The sequence below is a fragment of the Aotus nancymaae genome, unplaced genomic scaffold, assembly GCF_030222135.1.
Source record: "Aotus nancymaae isolate 86718 unplaced genomic scaffold, 86718_ANA_hifiasm-v0.15.2.pri h1tg000064l_1, whole genome shotgun sequence".
NCBI classification, from domain to species: domain Eukaryota; kingdom Metazoa; phylum Chordata; class Mammalia; order Primates; family Aotidae; genus Aotus; species Aotus nancymaae.
Window position 1 is genome coordinate 17,687,221 of NW_026988479.1, and position 15,436 is coordinate 17,702,656.

Below are 15,436 nucleotides of genomic sequence, written 5' to 3' on the forward strand. Positions count from 1 at the left end.
ACCCATAGAGTGTCACTTTGGACTTTGGAACAAATGGACTTGTAAGCAGTCTTTTCTCCTCTTTCTATTCTTTTTTGAGGTAGTGTTTCATTCTTGTCACCCAGGCTGGAGGGCAATGGCACGATCTTGGCTCACTGCAACCTCTGCCTCTGAGGTTCAAGCGATTCTCCTGCCTCAGCCTCCCAAGTAGCTGGGATTACAGGTGCATGCCACCATGCCCAGGTAATTTTGTATTTTTAGTAGAGATGGGGTTTTACCATGTTGGGCAGGCTGGTCTCAAACTCCTGACCTCAGGTGATCTGCCTACCTCGGCCTCCCAAAGTGTTGGGATTATAAGTATGAGCCATCACACCTGCCAAAGCAGCCTTTTTGGAACTCGCCTTTAAATAATAATAATAATAGCAAATACATAGTACTCACTATGAGCTAGACCCTGTGCTGATAAGGGCATTAGTCATTTGATCCCTTCCATAACAAGGTCGGTACTTTATTACCCCCACTTTACAGATGAGGAAAGCGAAGGCCAAGGACTAATAGGTCACAGGTCACAGGACTAATAAGTGGCAGAATTTGGACCCCAGGCAGCCGAGGTCACAGGACTAAGTGGCAGAATTTGGATCCCAGGCAGCCCAGCTGCAGAATCTATATACTTAGCTACTGTGTTATGCTCCCTCTCTTAAGCAGTATAATCTAATTATTAAAAAGAAAAAGGGAAAACAAGGAAAAAGTTAAAGGCAGAGAAATATTTTAAGCAGATAGTATTGGCACCAGCATTCTTGCAAGTGAACCCAAGATACTCATTTCTGGCTGGGTTTAAACCATGGTGCATTTAATAATAAAAAGAACTGCTACTCCTTCCCTCCCCTTCTCTCCCTGTTGGCCACTGGCCCAGACGCTTGTTATTGTTCCTGTACCTTGGACTCCTTTTCTTTGTCTTTCAGCTGAGTTGAACATGTCAGCCTAGACCCATTCTCTGTGACCTGCCCACCCAATCAGTCCCCTCCCTTCTCTGTGGTTGTTTGGGCTGGATCCGGTCATATCTCAAGATGGGACACCTTGTTGATACTTAAACATTTGTTGATTAGAGAATCCTTTCTTCAGAAAAAGTGTTCTCACCCACAACTTACGTGTCAGATATAGATGTTAGATTTACCTAAAGCATGGTATGCCTACGGCACAAACAACTTCAGATTCTTTTTCCAGCAACCTAAATCAAGGGATACTGCATGAGCCATGCAATGCTTATTTAACAAGGTGGAAATAGGTGGAAATGGGTGTGTCTTCCACTCTGCGCAATACCTAACCCCTGGCAGCTGGTACATAGGCTGACAGCGTCAGAGGCGTTCGACCCAGAGCAACTCCATCTTGAGTGAGGGCTAGGAAAATGAGGCTGGACTTGCTGAACTGCATTCTCAGAAAGTTAGGCATGCCTAGACTCCAGATCTTTATGGTTAAGGGAATAGATTGATAATGTTTCCTGACAGACCCAGACTTGGGAGTGTCCAGATATCCTGATATTTTGGGAACAAAGGCATTCCTGATTTTGTTTCAAAGATAATAATACAGATTCTTGCAAAATACAGTAATTAAGAAAATTAATCCTTTGTCACAAACCGCTGTAGCAGAACGCATCTCCCCAGGATCTTTTTTAAAGCCTATGTACACGAGCATTGTACCTAGGGCGGACGCGTTCCTCCTCTTACTTTCGGGAACACTCTACTCCGTCTATGGAGTAGCTGTGCTGTCACCACTTTACTTTCTTAATTAACTTGCTTTTGGTTTGCACTGTGGACTCGCCCTGGCTTCCTTCTTGCTCGAGATCCAAGAACCCTCTCTTGGGGTATCTTTCCCGCAACAGCAGTCCCAAGATCCTTAATAGTTTATGTGCGGTCCACAGAATGCAGGTCACCTAAGTGAGCGGCCGCACTGTCCCAGGATGAGACGTTCCTTCGATGTAGATACAGCACATGCATGTCAGCCTGTCATCTCCACTGAGTATGTTATCATCGTGGCTGGTGCTACTCACCTGTAAAGTCAAACCACTTAACCAGATATGGTTTTCTTAAATCTTTTGCAGAACCAGTCAAGTCATATGTAAACAACAGATTTGAGAGAGAGTTTAAAAGAAACTCATTGTATATTCTCCTAATGTTTTGCATACTAACTTTTCTTTGGATTACATACTTCATTTGCAAACCCACTTATTTATACTAACAAAGGCAGGGACAACAGAAGAAAGTCTCTCTGAGTCCCTCTGCCAACAGCAAATTGGTGATCTTGCCTTCAGATCTACATCTGAAGAAGGGACTTTCCTCTGAAGCCCTCAATGACCAACACAAAGAAAACAAAGGAAAAGGGAATTTGTGACTGTGAATCAGAGCCTCCACCAAAATCCTCAGTGATCCACACCGACAAACAGCTCCGGTAAACTGCTGGCCACCCTTCACTAGACACCACTTCCCAAAGTGAGGCCCACTTTTTTTCAGCCCTGATGCCACTGCCGCTGGCTCATTGTCACACAGAGCTGGCGGAGAGGCAGCCTGGCTCGTCCTCTGCCAGGATGCTCATGTCCTCCCACTGGGTCGAGGAGCTAAGTCATAAACAATCACATCCCTGTAGAGAATGAAAGGAAAAGTGCTGGTCACCAGTGCAGAAAGGAGGGAGGCAAATGCGGGGCGCGGGAGGAGAAGGGGGGAAGCGGATGTAAACTAGCTAGAGAATAACGGAGTGTTTGAATTCTGCTGAGGCACAGTGAGCTCTTGGGCCTGAGGGGGTCTCCCTTGGGTCTCTGAAAAGTGGGTACTTGATTAAATGCCTGAAATTCCCGTCCCAGTATCTGGAGGGCTGAATTTCTGAAGGGCGCCTCTGCAGCAGGCTTGCATACCTTCGGCATGTAATTGCGATGTGGGTGTGGGTAGTGTACGTGCCAGAGAATCTGTCCATTCTGACTCCTTCTCTCCTGGTGCCCATCGGAGGGGTACTGAAATGAGGATATGATATTCCAGGAAGATCAGAAGGGAAGGAAAGAAGAAATCCGAGTGACCATGGGGCCATGGGAATATCACCTTACTAAAACCCCGAACGGACATGCCCAGATCATCCTAAACTTCAGCCTGACTTTTATATCAAAAGGTTAATAAAATCTAAGCTGCCACCATGTAGACAGCTTTTCCAAGGCAGCTGAGTATCCAGGCTTCCCAAGAGCTAGTGTGACACAGCAAGATCATGCTAGCCACACTCACCACGGCCAGACTCACCACAGCTTTCGGCTTCTGCCGAACCGCAGGGGCCGCATCCAGCTCTTTAGTAAATGAGAGATTCTTGCCCCCGCCAGCCCTGATTCAGGGCCAGGGTCAGGCTGGTACTGGAGGAATGGAGATAATGTGGCGGCATGGTACATTTGTATTTTTATAGTCTCTAAACTAGATGTGCTATTTTTACATGTCTGTGACATCAGCACACCCTTCCCCCAGAGCAGTCTGCATCACAGTTTAAACCCAGCCAGAGGTGAGCTTCTTGGGTTCACTTGCAAGAGTCCTGGTTCCAATGCTATCTGCTTAAAACATTTTCTTTCCTCTCCGAGTAGCATTACATTTGCACCTGAACAGACAGACAGACAGACAGACAAGACACACACCCTCAGCTATAACCTGCTCTGTTTCCCAGATCAGATGCCCTGATTCTTACCTAAAGAGCTTGCAGGCCGAGGGCTGTACCTCTCTCCACACTTGCTTGGTGCTGTCTTCTGCTCTGTGTTTGTCACTGTCACCGTGCTGCGGCTGCCTCCCTAGCAGCCCCAAGCCAGCTCTCTGAACCTCCAGGCTACTGCAGCTCTGAGTGGGGAGAGGGACGGGCCGTGGCATGCACATCAGGTTGCTGGCCCGCCTCCAGATACCATGCCACAGAGCTGGCTACCAGTCCCTAGGGCTGTGTGGGAAATCGAGGAGGGGGGGCAGGCTGGGGGAGCCAAGAATGTCAGCCTTTAGGTCTATCTCCGGCCCTTGTTTATCAGCAGAGAGGACCTGCCTTTAGAAAACCACCCACCCCTACCCCACTCTCAGGGATGCACATAGCTCTAAGCAACCCCCGACTCTGGACAGCCAGCAGCAGGCCCAGGAACACAGAGCTGTTAGCCAGCTGGGAGGGAGGTAGAGACAGCAGACAGTGGCAGCAGCTACCCTGGGTGTTATTTTAACGTGGTTTGTCTTGGGGCAAATGTCTGAGCCGAATGGACTATTGGCCCGTCTGAGCAGAATCCTGTTTATTTTGAGGCCTGAGTCGTCAGGGAAACAGCAGGTCGTGGCTCGGAGACTCTCCTCTGGAGTCAGAAGGCTGCTGGATGAAAGGGAGGCCTTTTCTGTTCTGTCCTCTGGCATCCCTGCATGGGGTGTAGGTGTCTGTGTGTGGCAGCATGTGTGTGTGTGTGTGTGTGTGTGTGTGTGTGTGTGTCATCCCCAGAACCAAGCCCTACCAATGGCATTTTGCAAAGTCAGTCGAGGCAAAGGCCATCCTGGTTGGGACTAGGGAGGGGCTGCAGAGAGGACCCTTCTGTCCTCCCTCTCTACTTTTCAACTCTGTCCCTGTTGGATGAGGTGAATCCTCAGGTGAGCTCAACTTCAGGGGTGGGGAATTCTTCAGTGGGCCATGGACATCCTCTTTATACTTCTGGCCAGGACGGGGTAAGGAAGGGAGGGAGCTGTCTGGACAAATAACTCTTTGGCTAGAAGGTGGGGAATAGGTGGACTGAAAGCATATGGATCAAGAGCTGTCTTTGAAGAAACCAAATGAAAACATGATTAATAGTTTCCAATAATTGAAGAGTCCCTCCTGCTTATGCAGGCATTTGAGCCCAGGAGGCATGAGTGTGTGTGTGTGTGTGTGTGTGTGTGTGTACGCACACAAGTGTGTATGTGCTCCACATGCTTCCATGTATGCACACAAGCCTGCCCACCTGATGATTCAGGTAGAGAGGTGCAGATCAACCTGTCAGAACTAGAACTATGCTCTCCAGTCCAACTCCTCTGGGTAGTTGCTTAGGTGTAGAGAGGGTGGAGATGCGATTTGTTCCCCATACTCCCTACAGAGCATGGTGGTGGGGGAAGCCATCCATGTGCCTTCTGGAGGGATGAGCCTTGGAGAAAGAGCTCGTGTCCTGCACTAGGGAGCTGGAGGCTCAAATATCACAGAACTGCAACCTTGGATAAACAGCAGCTCCCAAAGGGGACTTAGATGTACAGAAAATGTTGATTTCTCCAGACCTTATTAACTGGAACCTTCGTGAACTACCACTTCTACACATGCAAAGGACACTGATAATTTACTTTAAAACATACTAATCTTCCTGAGTATCTGCAAGGTTCCAAAGGGCTTTCTGAATCATAAAAAAATACATATTTCAGACAGTGGCCTTCTAAGTATTAAAGAATCATTATACTAGATGTAGTATGCATGCTAACTCTTTTTAACTACGTGAAATGATAGACTTGAAAGTTAGAAAACACCCTAAAAATCCTAAGGACAGAGATGCAGACTCAGAGTCTTACCCAGGAGGTACCCTTAGTTAAAGTCCTCATTGTGACTAAAACCAGGTCTCCCTACTTTAGGTTAACCCCCTGTTAACCTGCCCGCACTGTGTGGTTGGCCATTGCTGGGCAATTAATTCAGTCCAAGGGCTCCAGATTCCCTCCCTCCTAGTGGAAATTAATCAGACTTTCCTATGTATATCTTCCCTGCAAACTCACAGGATTATCATGACAATCAAATGTGTCAAAGTGTGTTTGAGTACCTTGACCATGGGGAATGCAAATGCAAGTCATTATTTTATTTTAGTTCTCCATTATCTTCAGTTATGAAACTCTGTTTAAATACACACACACACACAAACACACACACAAACACACACACACACAACTTTTAGGCAAATATAGTCCCTAGCTACTCACATATGCTAATTTATCTACTGCATATTGGGTGTTTGGCAATATTACTGTCCAGATACCGGGAAATAATGAATTCTCAGTTCGTTAAGGTATTTACTGTAATATAATTCCCCCCAATGTTGAAATTTTTTAAAATTTCATTTTAATATCCTTCAATTTCTATATTTATTTCAACTTCCATGTAGTATCTAGATTTACCTTTTAAATAACATACATTGAGATTTTTCCCAGTCCGGAGACATGATCATGTGAATGCTTTTCAGGCCCACTGTTATTTAGAGTAGGAAGGGACTTTGCGATTACCTAGTTGAAAAGTCTGGTCTCGGAATAGCCCTGCAGCTCTGTGCCTGGAAATAGTCAGTGGAAATAATAGCCGTCGAAGCTGCTTATTAAGCATCCTCAATATGCTAGATCCTATGCAGAACATGTATCAGAAATCATGTCTTCTTCCAAAGCTGTTACACCACTTTAAAAGCCCTTTCTGCCCTGATGAAACCTTGTAAGAGAGGCTACTAGTACTGCAGAGGGGTCCTCTGAGAAAGGAAGAAAATGTCAGGTTTGGAGGACCAAGAAAATCCTAGTAGGTTTATCCACGGAGATGTGGGCTTGCCCTGGAGTCATCCACATCTAAAATGCTGTGGCTGGTGCCAGAGGTGAGACTTTTCCTTCCACATCCTAAGAGATGGACTCAGTACAGAGCACTTAGGCAGCTGCTATTACCGAAAGTGGCTCTAAACCTCTCCTAAGAGCTTTAGAAGGGTGACAAAGGTAGAATGCGGTGGTTCTGCAGTTTTACTTATTTTGTGCTCAGTGCCTCTAAAAATCAAACGTAACTATCACATTTTCCCTGCACCAGCATGAAAGAAGCAGAGCATTATTAAATGAACAGGGTTCAAAATGCCCCCAGTAAATACATTTTTTTCTGTCCAGGCAGAATGTAAGCCCTGGCATCTTGTCCTTGATTCTTGAGAATGACATTCAATGTTTGCTTTAAAATTTCCCCTTCATTCATCCTGTTTATGCAAATGATACGGTTTTGTGAAACACACACCAGACACACTGCATTTTCTTTCTAATCTTATTTGACCTTGTTCAGGCACAACAAATCCTAATCAGCTGACAGGAGAAATTAGATGCTGCATGCCACTCTCTCCCTCCAGCAAACATTTCTTCTGTTTATGCCCAATCAGGCAGTTAAATGAAGGGCATCCTGGCCTCACGGTGAAGCAAGCGCCATGCTGACAGAGGGCAGTGGGAAATGCAGCAAACATTCACGGGAAATTGTATTCGTTGCTCAAGGAGACCAGCCAGCCACAAACATCACCAGAGCTGCAGGACAGAAGTTGGGTCTGACGGCCCTCAAGATCCTACTGAAATCCAGTCACATGAGCTTGACCCCATTTGTTGACCTGACTCTTCAGCAACTTCAGGGGAGGATGCTTGGGAAGGGTCATGCCCATGAGAGCTGAGTTTCCTCTCCTCTGATATTGGTTGCCTATCACCTATTCTATTGTGTTTTCCTCAATCATAGTTTTTAAATTTTAAAATATTTTACCTTTACATAAAAAGAACACTTCATGCACATAATACTGTACCCAGAGGTATAAAATGACCCTCACTAACCCTCTTTTCCCCAAACATAATCACTATTTACTTTGACTGTATAGATCCTTTCAGGAAAAAAAAAAACTTTGTACCCAGAATATGCATATGCTAAAAACACATGTTACTATGCACAATGTCTTGCATAATTGTTTGTTTTTCACTTAATAGTAGATGTTTGCACATTGGTCAAGTTCATCCAAGCGCCAAATTTCTTGCCTGGATTATTGGAGTATCTCCCTAATTGGTCTCCCTGCTCTACCCTAACCCTCTACAATTCATTTCAGAAGGATCCTGCTAAAAGGTAAATGACACCATGTCCTTATTTGTTCAGAACTGTCCAGGGTCTCTCCTTTGCACTAGGAACAAAATCTAAGCTCACTACCACCACCTGCCTCTGAAAGTTCACGCCTGATACACTCCTCCTTGCTCACCGTGTCCAGCCACCTGCTGCTCAAACGGGCCAGGCTTGGTCCTAGCTCAGGGCCTTGTACTTGCAGTTCCCTCTGCCTGGAATTATGCATTTATTTTCTGCCCCTAGATTATTTGCATGGCTGGCTCTTTCCTGTTATTCTTGTCTCAGCTCAGGCCACCTCCACCCTGTTCTAAATCAGCCCCTTAGCACTATCTTTTACATCTCCCACTTTCTTTTTCCTCATACGACTTACTACTATCTGAAAATTATTGTATTCATAAAATGTTTATTTAGGTCAGGTGTGGTGGCTCATGCCTGTAATCCCAGCGCTTTGGAAGGCCAGGGGGGTGGATCACCTGAGGTCAGGAGTTCGAGACCAGCGTGGCCAATGTGGTGAAACCTGACTCTATAAAAAATACAAAAATTGGCCAGGTGCGGTGGCAGGCACTTGCACATTGGTCTAGGATCTGCCACAGGATCTACCACCTTTTTTGCAATGGCAGTTTTGTTTTCAGTTTATCATTTACTTACATGTATGGGATTATAGGCTGTGAAGCTTGCCTCCTCAAAGTCTTTGTGCTTGGAAGGCCCCAAGTTTTGTCAGCTACTATGGTGCACCATCTTCATTGTTTTGTCAGTTGATGATTAAAAACCTAAAGCTAGGCCGGGCGCGGTGGCTCACGCCTGTAATCCCAGCACTTTGGGAGGCTGAGGCGGGCGCATCATGAGGTCAAGAGATCGAGACCATCCTGGTCAACATGGCGAAACCCCGTCTCTACTAAAAATACAAAAAATTAGCTGGGCACGGTGGCGCATGCCTGTAATCCCAGCTACTCAGGAGGCTGAGGCAGGAGAATTGCCTGAACCCAGGAGGCGGAGGTTGTGGTGAGCCGAGATCACGCCATTGCACTCCAGCCTGGGTAACAAGAGCGAAACTCCGTCTCAAAAAAACAAAAACAAAAACAAAAAAAACCTAAAGCTTAGGCCGGGTGCGGTGGCCCATGCCTGTAATCCCAGCACTTTAGTAGGCTGAAGTGGGCAGATTTTTTGAGTCCAGGAGTTCAAGCCCAGCCTGGGCAACATGATGAAACTCCTTCTCTACCAAAAAACCCCACAAAAGTTAGCTGGGTGTGGTGGTATGTGCCCATGGTCCCAGCTATTTGGGAGGCTGAGGTGGGAGGATCGTTTGAGCCCAGGAGGTAGAGGTTGCAGTGAGCTGAGATCATGCCACCACACTCCAGCCTGGATGACAGAGAGAAACCCTGTCTCAAGAAAGAACAATAGCAGCAATAACAAATTAAAGCTTTATGGACCCAAGAGGAACCAGGGAGAGACTTCTCGTTCTCTGCCTCAGCAGAACATCAAACCAAGATGGTGCAGCTCTCACTTGATGTGTGACAGAGAACAGAGTGATCTCTCAGGCCTCCCCTGTAATGATTTAAAAACTGTCCTGTCGGTTTAGATTGGGCTTTGGTGTATTGGAGTGTTTGCAACTGGTCTACCTGGACCTCAAGCAGGTTATGAAATATAGAAAGACCAGTGGTTTTCCTGAGTCACAAAATCCCTTGAAAATCTTGACAAGATCTAGCTCTGTTCCCCAGAACACACACACACACACACACACACACACACACACACACACACACACACTTTTTTACATTTAATTTCAGGAAGTTACAAAGATGCCCCAAGCATACTTTAACCCCAAGTTAAGAACTTCTGGTTTAATAATTGTCTAGCTATTTGACAAAAGAAACAAACAACAAAACCCAATCTGTATCCCCAGGTTCTTATTTAAATTCCTGATGAATCAGAGGTTTAAATGTAAGGAGATAAGCCTTAGAGGAAAACATTACAGGAAAACATTAGTTAATAAGATTTATAATCTTAGAATGGGAAACACTTTTTGAAGCATGATTTAAAACCCAGAAGTGAAAATAAAGTAGTGAGATTGATTCCAAAAATCTAAAATGGTCTGTCCAGGAAAGAGGGAAAAAACTCTCCTGGTTGAGACTCTGGGGAGAAGTGAATTGATCCTATCTTTTCCGTCTATCTTCTTCCCACTGGAGTTGTGTGAGTGGCCTGTGGCCAGGCTCTATGGGACAAGACATAAGTTTATCAGAACTTACAGGGTGAGATCACATCCTTCCTTCAGCAAAGCCCCATCACTGGATTAATTATTTCAATAGCAGTGGTTCGGGTTTTTAAATGACTTTATTGAGATATACTTCACACACTCTGAAGTTCATCCATTTAAACTATACTATTAAGTGGTTTTGATATATTGACAAAGTTGTGCAGCCATCGCAACTATAATTTTAGAATATTTTTGTCACCCCTCCCCCAAAAAAACCCCATACCCATTAGCAGTCATTCCCCATTCCCCCTCCCACCGTAAACAACCATTCACCTACTTTCTGTCTCTGTAGATTTTCCCATTCTGGCCATTTCATATAAATGGAATCTTATAACATGAACCTTTTTCCTTTAGTGTAACGTCCTCAAGGTTCATCCGTATTAGAGCACTTGATATGTACTCCAATTTTTTTCCTTTTTATTGCTGAATAATATGTCATTGTATGAATACACCACATTTTATATCTCCATTCACCAGCTGATGAACATTTGGGGTATTTCTTCTGTTTGGCTGTTATGAACAATGTTGTTATTCATGGACGTGTTTTTGTGTGAGCATGTTTTTATATCTTTTGGGTCTACCAGTGTTTCTTTTTTCTCTTAAAGATTTACCCAAATAATTTTATCTCTATCTATCTATCTATCTATCTATCTATCTATCTATCTATCTCTATTTGTGTCTGTCTGTCTGTCTGTCTGTCTGTCTGTATGTATGTATTCTTCCGCTACCATCATAACCTCATAAAGAAGCAAGCAGATTTGGGTTCTAAGGACCTCAGAGCTCTTACATCCCTGGCCTGTGACCTTCTGTGTAATTTTGGGGCACGACTTACTCTCTCTATGCCTCAGTTGTGCCATCAATAGACGGAAGGTGAGAACACCAGCTCTTTCACATCGCCACAGGATATTGTAAAGATAAACGATGTAAATCAATAGGGTCTGCTCTTTCGAATATATGAAGCCATCTGAATAGGCCAGTGTGCATCGGAGAAACAAGATACACTTGAACCAAAAGCTTTGCCGGCACAAAGATGACTGTATCAGCCAAGAGTCCAGTGGCTTGATGTGGGGGCACAGATGGTACAAGAAATCACCACTGTTTTCTCAAGATTTTGGTTTTCTTTGAGATCAGAATTTGGTTGCCTTCCAAATCTTGCCAGCCACCCTCTGAGGAAGGGCCCCAGCTTGGTCACCCTGGTGGTGGGTAGGAGAAAGGGCAGGGCCGTATGTACTGACTGGCAGCCCAAGGGGCAAGCTTAAATTCTAAGGCCTACTTTCTAGCCAACATTTCCCACAAAGACCACCCTACCGTCATTTAATTAAACAGGGTACTCTCTGCAGAGTCCCAGAGGCACCTCTTTTTGTGAAATCCCTGACATTCCTGTAGGCTCTGGGTCAGGGGAATGACCCCTCACCCCTGGACAGAATCTAGTAAGAACTACCCAATAGAGGTACTGGGCACCCAGGTGGCAGAAGAGGGGTATAAAATATATGTACTGCTTCCTGCTCTCTAACCAATCACCTGTGTCCTTTGCTCTTTAAACTCAGGCAGCAGGAAATTCTACTGATAAGTGTGTAAATGATTAGTGAAATAGGAAATGAGAAGGTGGCATCCTGGGTTATAAATCCCCACATCACCACTTACTAGATGTGTAATTTAGGACAAGTAACTCATTTCTTTGAGGCTCAGTTTCCCCATCTGTTAAATGGGATAATAGTAGTACTTGCCTCGTAGGGTCGTTGTGAAGATTACCTAAGATGATGCCTGTAGGGGCTCCAGCACACTATCTGTGTTTGCTATAGTTATTACATTACTTTTAAAGTCAGAATTAAGGACCCCAAGGCCAGGTGCAGTGGCTCACGCCTGTAATCCCAGCATGTTGGGAGGCTAAGGTGGGCAGGTAGATCACCTGAGATCATGAGTTCAAGACCAGCCTGGCCAACATGGAGAAATCCTGTCTCTATTAAAAATACAAAAATTAGCTGGGTGGGGCAGCGGATGCCTGTAATCCCAGCTACTTAGAAGGCTGAGGCAGGTGAAGTGCTTGAACCCAGGAGGCAGAGGTTGTAGTGAGCCAAGATTTCGCCATTGCACTCTGGCCTGGGTGACAGAGCAAGACTCCGTTTCAAAAATAAAAAGAATTAAGGACCCCAAGTAATCCATCCATTCTCCCTGATCTATTTAGGAAGACTCACTTTCTATTGGTCAATTAATTGGATGCACTTAATTGAGCACCTAGTATGTATTAACTACCACAGAGAGGGCTCGGGAACGAAGCTTAACTTTCCCCCGAAAATGGAGAATTCAAGCTGTGAGAGACACTAAGACACATGAAGTTCTTAACATGTCAACAGCAAACTGCAATCCCGACAGTCAATACCACTCTGATTCAGAGAAGGGAGACAGCAGAAAAGTCTGGAAGGGCCAGACAAGGCCTCATAAGGGAGACAGGAGTAAGGCAGGCTCTTGTAAGGCAAGATGCGTTCACAGCAGAAGAGGAGAGGGAGACAGAACTGGGCAAGGGGGGTTGAGGAGGAAGGGAGACTGATGTGAGCATGGGCAATTTGGGAACCCAGGTGGGTCTGGGCCTAGTTCATGGTCCAGGGGCTGAGCCACAGACAAGCCTTCTGATATCTTTTCTACTGTCAGAGATCTCTAGGAATAACATGCCACAGAGTCTTTTAGTCACCTGTTTCACTAGCAATTACCCTTTCCTATGAGATCTTCTGTCACTAATACATTTTTGTGGCAGGTAAGAGGAAGGAGCTGCTATCAGAGGAGCTTTGACTCAATCTAGACCTTTGTAAAAGAAGTGGTATAGAGTAGCAACATTGACTTCAGCCACCCTGCATCTAGCCCCCTTTGTCTGGGACGAGAACCCTGATCATGTCTGGGGAAACACCCCTTCATTGCTTTCAGTCCATGTGGTTTTGGGGATGGGAATGGCTTCATGCCCACAGCAACGATGGGCACAATACCCACATTGGTTCTATGTGATAGACCCTGAGATTCTAGCTAGAACTAGGAAGGGGAGCACCTGTTCTTGTACAGTGCTGTGCTAGTGAGACGTCAGCTGGGAGCTGCTGCAGCCATCTGGCCACTGCAATGGGCAGGTCTTCCTGGAAACAGAAGGACACAGGGGATGCAAAGCCAAGAAATGGAAAGACAGATTCACGATGCCATCATCTAGGCCCCTGGATCCCATTGTACCAAAACCTTGCTTTTTCAGTCACGAGTAAAAAACAAAATCTCTTTTTGCCCAAGTCTCTTCAAACTGGGTTTCAGTTCATGATTACTACAAGAATCCTGACTTATTCAAGTAATTACCTTGTTCCAACCAGAAATTTGTTGGCTGCTTCTTAGTATGGGTATTTGTAGTGCATAGCCCAGGGGCAGACTGTGTCCAGGATAACAGTTTGTGTGTGCAAGTGATAGTGGGATCTATACGTATCTCTAAATGGATATAGGTACATGTGCTGTGCAAAGGCATTAGAGGGGAGACTGAGAATGCAAAATCTGTTTCTCCTCTTTGTCTCTCAAGTCTATGTACAGACCAATTTCCCCAAACCCCTGATTTCATTCCTCTCATTTTCAACCAGAGAAAGGAATTCGTGGATCTGTTAAGAAATCAGGAAGAGATGGGCAAGGGAGGTGTTGGAGAAAAGGAGGCTCTGTGTGTCCCATTTGTGTTTTTTTCCCTTTTGCCAACAACAAAGGCTCAGCTGGCATCCTTTTATTTTCTATTTCATGCAGTGCTTTTTAAAATGAAGCACTAAGTCTACTGTAATGGGATTTGTCTAATGATTTCCTGGTAAATGTCTTCTTGGATCTCAGCAAAGATAATTCACTTAGTAGGAATCACTTCCTGCTTCCCCGCTAAGAACTAGACCTACCCAGTTCTTTCTGAGAGTAAACCGGCCTTTGAATGAGAGAAGGCAGTACAAGAATATTTTACTCTAGCATTCATCACATCGACTCAAGCTTGCCACAGACCCAGATCAGGGAGGAGAAAAAGGAAGGCGGAGGTGAGGGGAGCGTTCGTGCTGAGTACAAGCATGAAGTCAAGCAGAAAGTCTGTAGCAATCTGAGCCCTTTGCAGAAACAGACGTACTCACCTCTTTGCCTTGGCTCTGGGCTGCTTTCTTCCTGGGGCAGGGACAGCTTCTGCAGTGTCCACCCTGTTCTACCAGGACGGCTGCAGGCAGGCTGCTGCAGGAGGAAGGGAGTTCCCATTCACCATCAGAAGGGAGTGTCCTCTCAGAAAAGGAGGCGATGCCCTCATTCCCCTGGAGCGAAGACTGTTGGATCCACTTGTCCTCTCTCTCCTGTTCCCTTTCTGGTATGAATGGAGCTCAGAGGAGCCCCATGAAAAGAGCTGAGTGAAACCACACACCACACCCACCCTGCTAGCAGGTTGGTCTCCCAGCCTCGGGGATCATGGAGAGGAAGGCAGTGGAGTAGGTCATGGGCATTTAGGCCCCTACGAGTGCAGCTGACTCTGGTATGGCCACAGAAAGGCCAAGGACAACCGCTGTGTATTTATTTCTCTCCCTCTCATGTGATCTTATTTTTGGACTGGACACGAAAACTATTTGGGGGCTGGACAGATGCCAGGTGAAAGGACAATGATCTCATCTGAGTTCTCTCCATGCCTCTCTCTGCACTAGTCCCTGTTACCTTTCCCAGTGTGAGGCAGAAGGCAGAGGGTTTTGTGCCGAGCCTTACTGTCAGTACATCCAAGCCATGCATCCAACTTACCATTGTTCTTCAGCTAGCCGACTGCCACCCTTTGGGGTTTCAGAGAGGATCAATGTTAACGAACGAAGTCCTTACTTTTATGTCTGAGTCTGGTGGTCATGTCGCACGGTCATCATACACACTATTTTAGATGCAGAGATCCTCCAACACCAGGAAGGAAGCCCCAACCCTGGAAGGCAGGTGTCAGCAGCATCGCAGAGCTAAGTTCTTACATAATGTGTTGATTCTGCCTCCCACCCGGGCTGTTTCTGCCTCTGACTCCTAGGCTTGTAACTTACAACATTGAAATAGCTTGATTTTTCACCTCTGATCCTTCCTCTTCAGATGTGAATGGTAAGTTTAGAAAATGCCATGCCTGGCAAAATGCGAATTCAATATCATCATCTTCACCATCATCGCTGTTATTTACAGGGCCCCTTCTTGCTGAATGCCCTTCATTTGCTGAGTACTTGTGCATTCCCGCATTTAATCCTTACAACACCCCTACCAGGAGGGAAGATCGCTCCTATTTGATATCCAGGGAAGCTGAGGTTTGGAAAGGCTCCTCGCCTAACCTTTGGAGAGGGCAGAGTGGGATGAGAACTC

At 45.6% G+C, this 15,436-nt stretch overlaps 2 protein-coding genes across 10 annotated transcripts in view; one reads left to right on the forward strand and one right to left on the reverse strand.

Moving 5' to 3' along the window:
- The window catches only part of FGF1 (fibroblast growth factor 1), a 106,134-nt gene extending 91,481 nt beyond the window's left edge, over positions 1-14,653 (reverse strand). For 2 of the 9 annotated variants that reach the window (XM_064366447.1, XM_012460596.2), the window contains exon 1: positions 3,258-3,425. The gene's annotated coding sequence lies outside the window, so the exon portion shown is untranslated. Of the gene's footprint in view, positions 1-2,884; positions 2,981-3,257; positions 3,426-3,687; positions 4,116-14,208 lie in introns of those variants that run through there. The other 7 variants (XM_064366444.1, XM_064366442.1, XM_064366449.1 and 4 more) reach the window with 7 other exon arrangements.
- The window catches only part of ARHGAP26 (Rho GTPase activating protein 26), a 643,473-nt gene that overhangs the window by 101,060 nt on the left and 526,977 nt on the right, over positions 1-15,436 (forward strand). The window lies entirely within an intron of this gene.